This window comes from Euprymna scolopes, chromosome 20 (assembly GCF_053919585.1).
Source record: "Euprymna scolopes isolate OS-2025 chromosome 20, ASM5391958v1, whole genome shotgun sequence".
Classification (NCBI taxonomy): Eukaryota; Metazoa; Mollusca; class Cephalopoda; order Sepiida; family Sepiolidae; genus Euprymna; species Euprymna scolopes.
The window spans coordinates 96,210,585-96,224,959 of NC_136501.1; positions in this window are offsets into that span (position 1 = coordinate 96,210,585).

Consider the following 14,375-nt stretch of genomic DNA (forward strand, 5'->3'; position numbering starts at 1 on the left):
AAACGAGCTTTGTCCTGGCAGCGTTGAACGTTACAATCCATTTTTTACCACATTCCACTACTGACTAAATGTCTCCTCTAGGTTTTCGGCGATTACTTTAGATATGTGCTTATTAGTTTTCCCTACGTGCCTGCTATAGAACGTTCTGTCGTTTGCAAATATAACCATCTCAGAGACAATTTTATCAAATAAAATACACACTCACCCACACACACACACGCATATATATATATATATATATATATATATATATATATATATATATATATATATATATATATATATATATAAGCGAGCCTGTGTATAAAGGATTAAGGAAATTAAAATAACTTTTCTCTATATTCCTTTGTCAAGCAATAAATGCTTAAATCGAATAAATGCCTCTATATGTTTTTTTTTTTCAGAATTTAAAATTAAACCACGAAACTTATATATATATATATATATATATATATATATATATATATATATATATAATACACACAGCTGTTATTTAAAAGTATACATTTATATATTTATTATACACATATTATTTTAAAATAATATTTACTTGTACATATTATAACGGTATATATGTTTTTGATTATAGATGATTTAAAATGATTTTAATATACTGTGTACATAACCGTTAAAAATGATAAATTCGATTGAATCATCAAATGCAAACGGACATGCGCCTGGTTCTTCATGCATGCAGTGTAATTTGAAACATCAATTATTATAAATATTCATGGAAATGCACCCGATTTGCTCCGAATGTATTGATATTGTTTTATTAAATCAAGCGTGCGAATCCAATTTCAGATGTCAAATAACATATTATCGTACAGCTCTTTTGCTTGTGCTCAACTAAAGATCATTCCGTCAAACCCTTCGCCTATAAACAATCTCATAATCAATTCTTCGCACCTGAATGGACAGTTTTACACAACCATACGAGCACACACACACCCACCCACACACACACACACACACACACACACACACACACACATATATATATATATATATATATATATATATATATATATATGTATATATATATATATATATGACTTGTATGTGATATACTGAGTTCGTGTAATCCAGTAAATGTTCATATACTAATAAGTTTTAAGCCAAAAAGAGTTGAATTATAGAGTAAGGTACACAATTATCATATTTCATAATTGAGCATTAATATATATATATATATATATATATATATATGTATGTATGATATGTATATATGTATATGTATGTATGTATATGTATGTATATATATGTACGTATATATATGCATATATATATATATATATATGTATGTATGTATGCATGTGTATGTATATGTATGTATATGTATATATATGTATATATGCATATATATATGTATGTATATATATGTGTGTGTATATATATGTATGTATATATATGTATGTATATATATGTATGTATATATATATGTATATATGTATGTATATATGTATGTATATATGTATATATATGTATATATATATGTATGTATATATGTATGTATATATATGTATATATATGTATATATATGTATGTATATATATGTATATATAAGTATGTATATATGTATGTATATATATGTATATATGTATGTATATATATATATATAGTTTTATGTATATATATATATATATATATATATATATATATACATATATATATATATTAGCAGTGAAGCCCGGCTTTGCTTTGCTGTTCATAAATTTATGTACATATGTACGGTAATACTTTTCGATGTGATAGATTTCCTCATCTAGCTATGAAAAAGTGGGTAGAGGCTGCAGAGGTCAGATTTAAACAAAAATAAACTTCAATTTTGACCATTTTATATTTATTGCTTTGGGATTCAATCAAATTCAAATATTTGACACATATTCAGGAAAGCTACATATAAAATCTCAAGTGTTTAGATCCAAAATTGGGGGAGGAGTTCGGTAGCGACTGCAAACCTCAACTCTTTCAACCTTGATATCTTTGCAGCGAAACTTTCGCCTTAAAACTGATTAAAACGCTCGGTGCTTGTCTGAATACCTTTTTCTAAAACTTAAATAATTTAGACCCAAAATCGGCTTAATAGTTTTTAAGAGACTGCAAACCTTGACCTCTTGTTTGGCCAATTTTCGGCCAACACCGATTCAAAAGCTTGCCCTATGCCTTAATAAACTTATTTAAAATTTCAAATATTTAGATAAATTGGTTGACAAAGTTGGTAGAGAGTAGTGGTCATTTTTTAAAACTTTGGCCGAAATTTTAACCCCTTAACCTTTACTTTTTGGGATCAAATAAAATCAGAAAGTTTTATCAATTTCCAAGTTACCTCCATCTAAAAATCCAGGTGTTTACACCCAAAATTAGCGAAGGAGTTTGGTAGAATTACCAGAGAGCGAATCGTTGAACTTTGAATCCTTAACGTCTTAATTTCTGTCCGAAACCCGATTAAAAAAGATTTTCCATAATCTCAATACTATTTATGTAAGATCTCTTGTCTTAAGACTGATAATTCACATAGTTATTGTATAGGGAATGCCATACACACATACAAACACCACAACCAGCTTATATATATATATATATATAAATATATATATATATATATATATATATATATATATATATATATATATATATGCTAGCATGTGTGTGTTGAGCCAAAAACAAGTGGTACTAGGAAGGCAGGCTCGAATCCGTACCGGGAAGGAGGCAATGAACGGGGAAAACGTGACGTATTTGCTATTACGATCACCGCCAAACCGGAAGTGATCGAGGTTTATATAAGACAATCGAAAAAAGGGAAGACTGTCGAAAATATCGGCGATAAAAACGACCCCTCCCTGTATACACTTGCCCAGTTGAGGGTGATGAAATTAATTTTTTAGCCATTTTTCAGTATTTATCGTCTGAAGTGTCGAGCTTCAAAACGATACTCATTTTGTTAAAATCCGCCGCCTCTCTTGAAAGTCTAAGGCATACCTGTCAACATAATACATACATTTATGTATTGATAGCTCAAATTTACGACCCAAACCGATTAAAAAAGCTAGCCATATCTATGAATATCCTTTATGAAAACATTCAAATGTTTAGACCACAAATTGCGTGAGTAATTTGGTAGAGACCATAGATGTCATTTTTTTTAATTTAGACTCCTATTATGATCCCTTAACATTTATTGTTTATGGATCAAATCATACTAGTAAGTTAAATCCATGTCCAAGTACCAATATCTAAAACTTGTTTAGTGTTTAGACCCAAAATTGGCGGGGGAGTTTGGTAGAGTTCTCAAAGGTCGAATTGTTTAACTTTTACCCCTTACCAGCAAAATTTTTGGTAGAAAAATTATTAGAAAGACTTTCTCAAATCTCAATACCCTGTATATCACATTTCGATTACGTAGATTGAAAATTTGCAAAGTTATGGTGTAGGGAAATGTACACAGACAGAGAAAGTGACACGTTCACATTTATATATATATATATATATATATATATATATATATATATATATATATATATGTGTGTATATATATGCGTATATATGTATGCATACATATTTAAATATCTATATACGTATATATACATGAATATATATATATATATACATATACCAATATATATATATAATAATATATATATATATAATATATAATATATATATACATGTTTGTACAGAGTATCCTTATACATGATATCTATATACATATATGTATATATATAGGCATATATATACATAAATAGAAATATTATATATAGAAATATTATTACATATATAGAGAGATGTAGAAATTTATGTATATATATATATATATATAAATATCTATACATATATATACATATATATATATATATATAAATATATATATGAGTACACACATATATATATAAAATACTTAAATATATATATATATATATATATATATATATATATATATATATATATATATATATATATATATATAATCTACTCATGATCAGAATCCTAGATGTCTGGAATTTCTCACATTATATTTCGAAATGGCTACTGGCATTTTCCTTTTTGTTATCTGATCACAGTCGAGGTTCAAAATTAAGTCTTTTGCCTCAGTTACTGTGCATAGCAGAATGTGTTTGTAGCTATTATATTGCTGTTTACTTGTGTAGTTTATGCCATTAAAATAATCTAAACTACTGGAGACGAAAATAAGATCAACACTGTATTTAAAAACCTGATCTATTAGAAATGTTTAATGAAAAATGAGGATACCATGGAATAATATCTAATGGAGATAAAAAAAAAACATGTATAATTGCAGATTTATTTCTTATTCCTATCTAAACAGTATTTCCCCGATTCAACGTTATTGTTTTATCCTGATATTTCAGAAAGGATATTGCTGACAAAGAATGAATCATTGCTGTTTTTAGATTAAACGATCAGAGGGGATTTTTTAGAATTTCTTTAGCTTAGAACCTTGTGAACTAGCCCGTTATGAATATGGTGATATGTGGAAGAGATCTTGAGAGTTGGTAAGAGTAGGGCAGAAAGGGAAGGGAAATAGAAAAAAAAAGGGAAATGAGTTTTGAAGAATATGAAAAGGAAAAGCCGTAATGTTTCCCCTGTCTTATAGAATAAAACGGCGCTAAAAGAAGCTGCCGCATTGTCCAGAATCCGTCGTTAACCAAATTAAAATGTAGTCATGTTAATACATTCCATCTGCTTATAAGACAGCTGCCTTGGGAGTAAATCCATAAATACGGTTTTGATAGTGCAAAGCATGTCTTACATTGAAGTTAAATAATAATGTCGTACGTAATGTTCTAAATATAGGCTGTTAATGTTTGTTAAATAAAGTTACATATATAGTAAGATAATCAAATGTTAGTGCAAACAGTATATTGATATGACACTATTGAACCAAATATCATATTAAAATCTTGTCATTGATGAACACATAATGATCTTATATTTTCCTATATTACCCTCCTAATATACATATCCAAAAACGCTGTTTTGCCGCAGATATAAGCACGTATAAAAATGCCGGTAGTTGCATTGAGATGTACGACGTTTAAAGGCATATAATGTGTCCAAATAAAAATGACAGAAGAAAGCAATTTTGGTATGTTAATATTTGTCCATATATGTCAACAGCATGTTCGAAGTACAATTCATTTGTTTGATGTCGTAATGACTGAAACCTTACTGTTAAATCACCATTCCTTTCCACATGTTGCGACAGTTGGTGCATATATTATGTACATTTATTATCGTTGTACATATATTATCGTTAGACATTTGTGTGCATAGTTAGTGTTCGCGCTTCTCGATTCTCGTTGAACAGGATAATGTATATATATATATATATGTATATATATATATATATATATTTGTATAAATGTGCATACATATATATATATATATACATATATATTTACATATATATATATACATAAACATACAAATAGACATACATATATATGATGATTATAACGTCTTGTCAGACGAGTGCCACTCCCTCAGACATTTAAAATCCATGAGCCCAAATGTCCGAGGGAGTATCTATACAAATATGATGTTAAAGAGTCTTAGCTTTGCACGCCAGCTAAGTCTCTCTCTCGGTTCAAAATGTTGAGATCCAGCAACAAGCAAGAGCAATATAGCCAGCAACAAATTAAACTGCAGACCAGCTTAATGCGGGTACTGGTCTTCCGCTTTATGTTTTTTTAAGTCAGAGATTGTCTTCTCCTACAAAGGTTAACTTCACCACGGCTTACGGTGGCTAAGGCGGGACTGCCAACCCTGGCGCCACCAGCAGCTATTGCTGCTGGGCAAAGCAATAAATAGGATAAAAAAAATTACCTGGCATATTCAAGCAGAGGAAAAACGCTGTTTTTAACTTTTTTTTAATTCTTAACTGTTTAATTTTAATTTAAATTTTATTTATTTATTTTTCCCTTATATATATATATACATATATATATATATATATATATATATATATATATATATATATATATATATATATATATATACATATATGTAAAGCTTCATTCAGTCGTGACAGACTATGGGTACCCACTGTAAGATGGGTGGCTGCGCAGCAAATTTCTGTAGCAAGAGTTGCGCAATTTGCAACCACACTTCTCCGGAGTCGACAGTGTTGAATACCAATGGCAAATTGAGGTTCGGAACGATTGGAAACAATGCGGAGATAAGCGGAAAGCATATACATCGTCTAGAATTCCCAAATGGTCACTCTTCTGGTACTAGCAAGGCTAACGTTGCTTAACTCCGGTGATCTGACTAGAATCGATGTGTCAACGTATTATACACATACATACATACATACACACACATACATATATATCTGTTGAATTAAAAGTCGGTCAATTTAGCTCTTATGCGTAGATCGTCGTATAACGATTTGATCACTGTCTGTCTGACGTAATGAACATTTAAATTAAAATGTTTAAAATTCAACGCTATTTCACACGATTAATGGTAGCCGAATGGATACGGCCTCCGCTAATCGAGCCAGAGATGTCTCGTGTCGCGGGGTTCGAATCGTTCGACTGGTAGTAATCGTGACACCCTGCACTGAAGAATCCCGAAAGGATGAAACACTAGTGTCTGTAGGTATTTAATTATTATAGTAAAAAATAATTATATATATATATATATATATATATATATATATATGATAATACAAGCCACTTTTGATTTCTAACTTCAACGCTTATTCCTATCGTCAAGTCGTTATCGCGAGGGGAATGATTGTATTACATCAAAAAATGAAATATTTGTATCTTTCTAAAATAAAACTCGAAACAATTATGCAGAACTGCGAGGCTTTTGAATTCTCTTACGATTTCCTGCTTCCCCAACTGTACTGAAAGACAGTAGTTCAAGTGTAATGTGAACAGACATCTTGCTGCGAAACTCCCTATATAGTACCCCTGGAACTTAGGTCCCTGATAGTAGCCCCCTACATCAAAGTGGAAATATGCTTAGTTTGGGATGAAAATGTAATAAAAAGTCATAGTCGATGGTTTGTGATTAATGATAACTAAGATAACAAATACACACCGATTTTGCCAAAGATATTCAGCCGGATAACATTTCCTGATTCAAAATACTGAAAAGTGAAGATGGTCTAGTTGTTAACGACACGGATGAAGAACCTATTTACGTGGTTGCCTCTATCACGTAAAATTTCATATTACCTTAAACTATATCTGGTGGTGAGGCCTCAGATTGCCGGCTTTCGCGAGTGTGGAACACACTTTAATTGCCATTGTTCCCAGGTCCACTCTGGCCCGAGGTGGTTGTTCCTGTCAGGGTCCAAACCATGGGTTAAATAGAAACTGACTTGAAAAAAATATATATTCTATTAAACATTTTTCTACAAAACACTGGATTTGGCATTAAATGACCTAAAAAGGGTTGATATGCCGTAAAACAAAAACAGAGAACCAACCAACCTATCACGTAACCGTTGCCTTTCTAGAATGACTTATTACTAGAAAAATATCGGTTTAACCAATTCCAACAATAGGAAATCTTCGACTTGATAAGATATGATTGTGCTTGTTAATTCGTTTAAGCATTTCTAAATCATGAGAGGTTCACCGTACTGGGAGCGATCGGTACTAAATCCTACTAAAAACGTAAGAGTCACAGATTAACCAAATGACCAGCACATTTTGTTAGATAAATTCGGAAACGTGTCCGCCAAAAATGTAACAAGCATAAAATCTGATAAAAGCAGAGACGTCACCGAGCGTTTAATATCGACCAGCAGCCAATGGCAGACGTACAAAAAATAAACAACATTGCTCGCCTATAACATTACAAAGTAACTGAAATTGTATTCCTTTCATTCTAAACGGTGCAATTTTGTCCGACTTTATCTCGAGGCAAAAGCTATTTTCTCGCGCATACTGATATGAATGAGATGAATAAAATCCAGGGTGTTTTCCATTATAGCAAGAGATTGGGGCGCGATTGGAAGAATAAAAGCAAGGACTTACAAAGTGCGATTGCGATCTGTTTATTGTTTCATCTAAAGAGAAAAAGTGTCTTTTTTCTGAAATCTCCAATCTCTGATTTCAAAACACGGTTTACAGAAATAAATGAGCATTTGCCAATTGATATTCGCACAGAAAATTGTGCCCAACGTGGCCACTTTGAAATAGGATTGATATTTCTAAAATAGTATGCTGAGCGAAAATAGCCTCCTCATTAGAAAAAAAATTATCACTAAACAGTAAAATTACGAATATGATAACCCCCCTCAAAAAAATGTAATTCTACATTAATAACAAATCCTAATAATAACTAATTTTAATCTCGATAGAATTTTGTTACTTATTTAGAGTCTATTCTAATGCAAATGTTACTCAATCTTTGTATTTAAAAATACAAAACTGCGAATGAAATTTACGTATTATTTCATTTTTTTTTATTAATACAAATACATAATCAAAAGATGTCAGGGTCTAACCTGTGTTGTTTTAAGTTTGCGCATGCGCAAAAGCGCAAAAATTTTTACTAGGGGTTAATGCATTTTATACGTTAATTCGCCGATGTCTACGCGTTTTTCATGTACATATTACTCGCTATAATCTATTGTTTGTGCATGAATATTATTTTCTGAGAATTTCAGTGCTATGAGACCAGTCGTCTAAGTGTTTAGATATTTACACACAGATACGTTCACTGTTTTATTTATACAGATAACGAAAACAGATCATATAAGGAATATGAGTTGTTGATAAAACTCTTACACATGAGTGCTTAATGAGATAATACAAAATAAACAATATATATATATAAAGGATTACCGTAAAATTCTAGAAATTAAAATACAAAAGCATCTAGACAAAAGAAGGAATTAGCAGTTTTATTTGGTGCAATTAGGAGATGTTACCATGAACTGCACTACTTGAATCAAAAATACATTTTCCTACAAGATTTTCCTCCGTGATTGAATAATCCACTGAATTAATACTCAATCGCTTTACCTCTCACCGATTTAGTAGTATTTGTGCATACCGATATAAAGTAGTACCAACTGCAAATGATTTCAATTTTTTGTAAATTGTCACTGATGCCTTTCTCACTGGACTGGAATTTTGATATCCTACCAAGATAATATTAATTCCAATGAACAAATAAAACCACGTCTACACAAATTATTTAAGACCGTATGAAAACTGCGATTTTTTTATAGATGTAAGAAATTCTGCAGAAATAAGCAGTCTGTTTATTGGTCGGTTTGTCCGCCCACGATTTTGTTCCAACCAATCAGATTGCTTGATATTTACTAATTGCCGAGGATATGGTGGACGCTAAATTTATCATTTCAGATCATCAGATTCGAGACAGAAACGGGTTGAAGAGGATGTAACAAATTCTCACTCGAGGCTTGTAGCCTCAAAATTACAATGTCTCTTTCAGGCGTATTAATGCCATAATGTAGGGGTGAAATGTTATTATCGTTTGTAAACACTAATGTCATATCTTAGGAGATTTATTTTTATTATGATACGCTGTTATGCCATGTGAATAACTTGTCTTTCATCATTACAATACAATGCCTATCAGAAACGAAATTAAGGTCTACTGTTTGACTAGTCATTTGTCCGCCATTTGTGGACTCCCAGAGGCTACCCGGCTTGCAGTATCTATCTTGGAAGCTATCATCCAACTATTCAACCTGTGCAGTGTTCTTCGACGGAGGAGTTTAGTACCCAGATTTTATCGAAGATGAACGCTTACCCATTTGGGGATGTTACCAGCCCATTACGGCCGATAGATGAAGATCCCGCCTCTTTTGCAATTTGAATCTTTTTGCTTTAATAAAATGTACGTTGAAGTTTCACAGTAGAGGCTGTTCTTATTCTGGTTGGTGCACTTTCCTTCTGCCACAGGCGAAACCTTTGTGTGGAATTTCCTCACATAAAAAAAACAGTCTTTTACATTAAATATATAAACATGCAAATACAATACTCATAGTAAAGTATAGTTACGAATAAAAAATATGCCGGCTTCGAGAAAAAGGAGTTTTGTTTTACAAAATATTTACAATGTGTTATGCTATACATATAATATTTTCGAGCTTCTCTAAATGCTCTATTATGAAATAATAAAACACCTTAATAATAGAATGCCAGGAGCCATTTGGCAATAAAATACTCTAATACTCGAATTATTTTTTGCACTGTAATCCAGATCTCCAAATAACTGTGTGTACAAATATTGCTCATTCTGCATATTGCGCAAAATAGAAAACTAATCGATAACATATGTCGTCAGGATATTGGATTTAAAAACATTTTTTTCTTGGTTTGATGATTGTAATGCTGGGTATAGGGCAGCCAAACGAGCTATCAACATTGCCTCGCTTTTATTGAAACCAAGCGAGGGCTCTTTTTAGTACCCTCGCTGTTCCCTTAAGTGCAATTGTATGGACCTCTTTATCACTTGTTTCACCAGGAATATTAGTTAAGTAGAACTTCAGGTTCTGCTTCATAAGCCATGCGGCACCTATGATAATTGGTATGATTGCTATCTCCTTAAGATTCAAGTTTCTTTTCCTATCATACATGAGACCTTGGTATTTGCTTTGTTTTTATCTTTCAGCTCTATTCAAAATTAACCCTCGAACATTCAATCACAATCATAGAATAGGGCCAAGAGTCTCTAGACAAACACCTCGCTGAAAGACACAGCTGCAAAAACAATTGAACCTCTGCAGGAAGGAACGAAGCCAAATGTATGCATGTTTTTTGTGTTGAACTAGCAATCACAACGCCTACAGAAAATATTATAAATGACAAAGAATCGTTGGATATTATTTGTTGCAGTCACCAGAGTGCAAATATTTTTTCATGAGAGACACATATTGTATAAAATCAACAATAAGGCAATACAATACACGCCATAGAGGAAATCCAGACTCATACTACAAACATACACCGTAGACTACAGACAATTTTCCTCAATTACAATAGTAAGAAAAATTGTATGCGATCAACAAACATTTGCTTTCCTTACAATTATTAGGATTATCACAAAATATGTTCGAATCTATGATTGTAAAGATACTCACTATTTAGTTTATGTACACGCTTTTTAAATTCGTTGTGTAACGCAATTGTGAAGAATAAATGAAATACACGACGATTTTTAAAACAAGCATAAAATCTATATATCTATAAAAGTGAAATTGTGTGTGTGTATGGGTGTACAATTGTCTGCAACACTACGCTGTCAATGTTCAGTTAACAGACTTGAGATTTGACATTAAGAGTATTGAGATTTGGGAAAATCTTTTTCATCGGTCTCCGGACAGAAATTAAGCTGTCAAGGTGTTAAAGTTTAGCAATATGAACTTTGAAGGCTCTACCAAACTCCTCCGTCAATTTTAGGTCGAAACACTTAAGAATTTGAATGTGCGTTACTTGCACATGGATCAACACATTTTACTTTGAACTAGGCCCAAAACAATAAATGTTAAGGAGTTAAAAATGGGGTTCATTTTTTTTTTAATTGGACCTTTGCGGCCTCTACCGAATTACTCAGCTAATTTTTGGTCTAAATTAGAAATAGCGCAGGGTTTTTAATTAGTTTCTAGCCAAAAATGTAGCTGCCATGGACGCAAGGTTAAAAAGATTTTACGTTTGTGATATCTGGCAAATAATTCAGCCAATTTTCGGTCTAAATATTTGAAATATTGCATAAGTGTATTCAGGCGTGTAGTAAGGATTGGGGTGAATATTTAGCAGTCAAGATACCAAAGCTGAAACAGTTGATCTTTGCAGATTTACAAAACTCCTGCGTCAATTTTGTGTCTTAACATATGAAATTTTAGATGTAGGTCAAACGTTTAATATATACATATATATATATGCATATATATATATATATATATATATATAAGCACATAAAGTGATGAACAGTAAATAGGGCCTGAGGAAAACCAAGCTGAACTGCTAGTATATAATAAAATACAAACAACAGGGCTCAGAAGAGTATTCTATTTGTAAAGATTTTCATAATTTAGATCGGCCGAGTAGTTATTTTAGAAGTATAGAGAATGATTACAAATATAATTTAATATCAGTCATTAAGACATTGAGATAATTCAAAAGAATAAACATATCAAGCTGGCTAAACGTAGACCGAGACATTAAAACCACAAGGTAAATATGAAAAGCTTATAAGTATGATTTGACAGCGTTAAATCACTGGACGATAACTAACCAAGTGTGATTTTAAAATTAACAAGAATACTGAAATAGAGACCCGTGTTTATCCAGAAAGCACTCATGGAAATTATACACTAACGACGTGTTAATGCGGTCCCTTATAATAAACGAGAGAATGTACTATGTGATGTCGATTTCTAGCTCGAAAATACGCCCGCGAACTAGTTCTCAAATAAGTACTTCAACAAAGAAAACGTATTACTGTAACCGTAGATATGCATTAATATATATATGAACAAACCATCATCCCAAAAAATACATATTAAGGACATGTGATTCGCACGAAAAAGAATACATGATTAGCACCGTCGAGCGGATATAAAGTACAACGACATGCGCATGATAGTGATATATTTTAACCACAAGTTCCTTAGATAAAAAATGTTATCGCTGCGAATATTAAGGTAAAGTTAATAAATTCGCATTTAAGAGTGTTCAGGATAGCTTTACTTGATTTCGACATGATAGATAGAATTTAAGTAAATCGAGATATAAACAAAAGTACGTGACAAAAAACTGGCAAGTCCCTTTTGACTACGTTTAGTGATTTTGAGTAGTAGAGTTTAGTATAGAGATATATCAGATCGGAACTATACGCGTTAACAGATGAAAAGGGTTTTGGATTTTTGAGACAGTGGAAATCAAAACAGGGTGATCTAGGAAAATGTAGGCTTATACGAAGCGTACCAACTCCGAAAAGAAATCCAGAGGGATTAGATGAAATATGGACATACAATTCCGGTGTTAGCTTTTTCATTTCGAAACAAAAAATTGGTTTTAGGACACTCGAAAGAAAGCTTGATGTCATGTCTTGGCTGGGTTCCCACTGATACGATGTTCGTATCCTTATTAAATCCTACCGATAATATGTGTGTATATGTATCCATATATTAACACACATAAACACACAATAGAGAACACTATAAATCGCATATCACAACACGATTGAGACGATAACAAATGTTTTGTGTACAGTCACAGCTCATCAGTGCGGCTAGACAAGCAACTACTTCAAGCCAGGATCGAAACTCGACAGTCGGAACTTCTAACCGTTGTTCTATACGGCTTCTATATGGGCAGTAAAATAACAATATTTAGAGATTGTCCAAAGTACGTAACCTCAATTTGTGTACACAAAGTGCATTGCTTCATACGCAAATGGTAATTTGTATATCACTTCCCAAATGCGAAATCTAAGATAGGGAGCATTATAGTCATCAAGATACAGTACTGTTTCGCTGTCAAGCCAGGATAAAAACCCGATCGCACAAAAGATAGTCGGAACTTCTGACCGTTGCGACTCACACACACACACACACACACATACATACACACACACACACACATATATATATATATATATATGATGAAAATGATGGAAATAGTATTCCGACAAAATAGAAAAAATAAAAAGGAACAAACCGTATTATGTGTTCATCAACGATTCGTCTTTATTTCGAGACTTCCTCTGGATGAAATAAAGACGAAACGTTGATGAACACATAATACGGTTTGTTCCTTTTTATTTCATCAGTTGGAGATATTTATTGATTTAAACCACCTGAACAGTGAGATTTTTTTTCTCACTGGTCTTCCAACTGAAACCAAATTCTATTCTTTCCTCATTCGTTTCTTAGTTGTTAATTAATCATTCTGACGTTTCCTCTTAGAGGGTCAGACGATAAGGCCTTAAGGAAATTTTAATAATTTCACCTGCCCGTTTTTTTTTTGTTTTTTTGGTATTTAAATTAAATTATGTTTCCTCTGAAATTTCTCCTTCCATTTTGCTGTACCAAGAATTTACTTTATATATATATATATATATATATATATATATATATATATATATATATGGGTGTATATGTGTGTGTTAATAAAAATCAATACGAAAAATATATAAATGTGTATATCTTGTATGAATTTATTTCCTGTATGTTGACGTGTAGGAATACAAAAAAGTATTTTGAAAAAAAAAACAATCTTTCCTTCAAAAGCATATCATGTTCGCCTAATCCTTCGACTTTCCCCATTGTGAATGATAGAAAACATGAGTGTGCGGGCAGAACTAGCAACATAATGGGCACGGATAAAGCCATTAATATAAAGATCTATTTG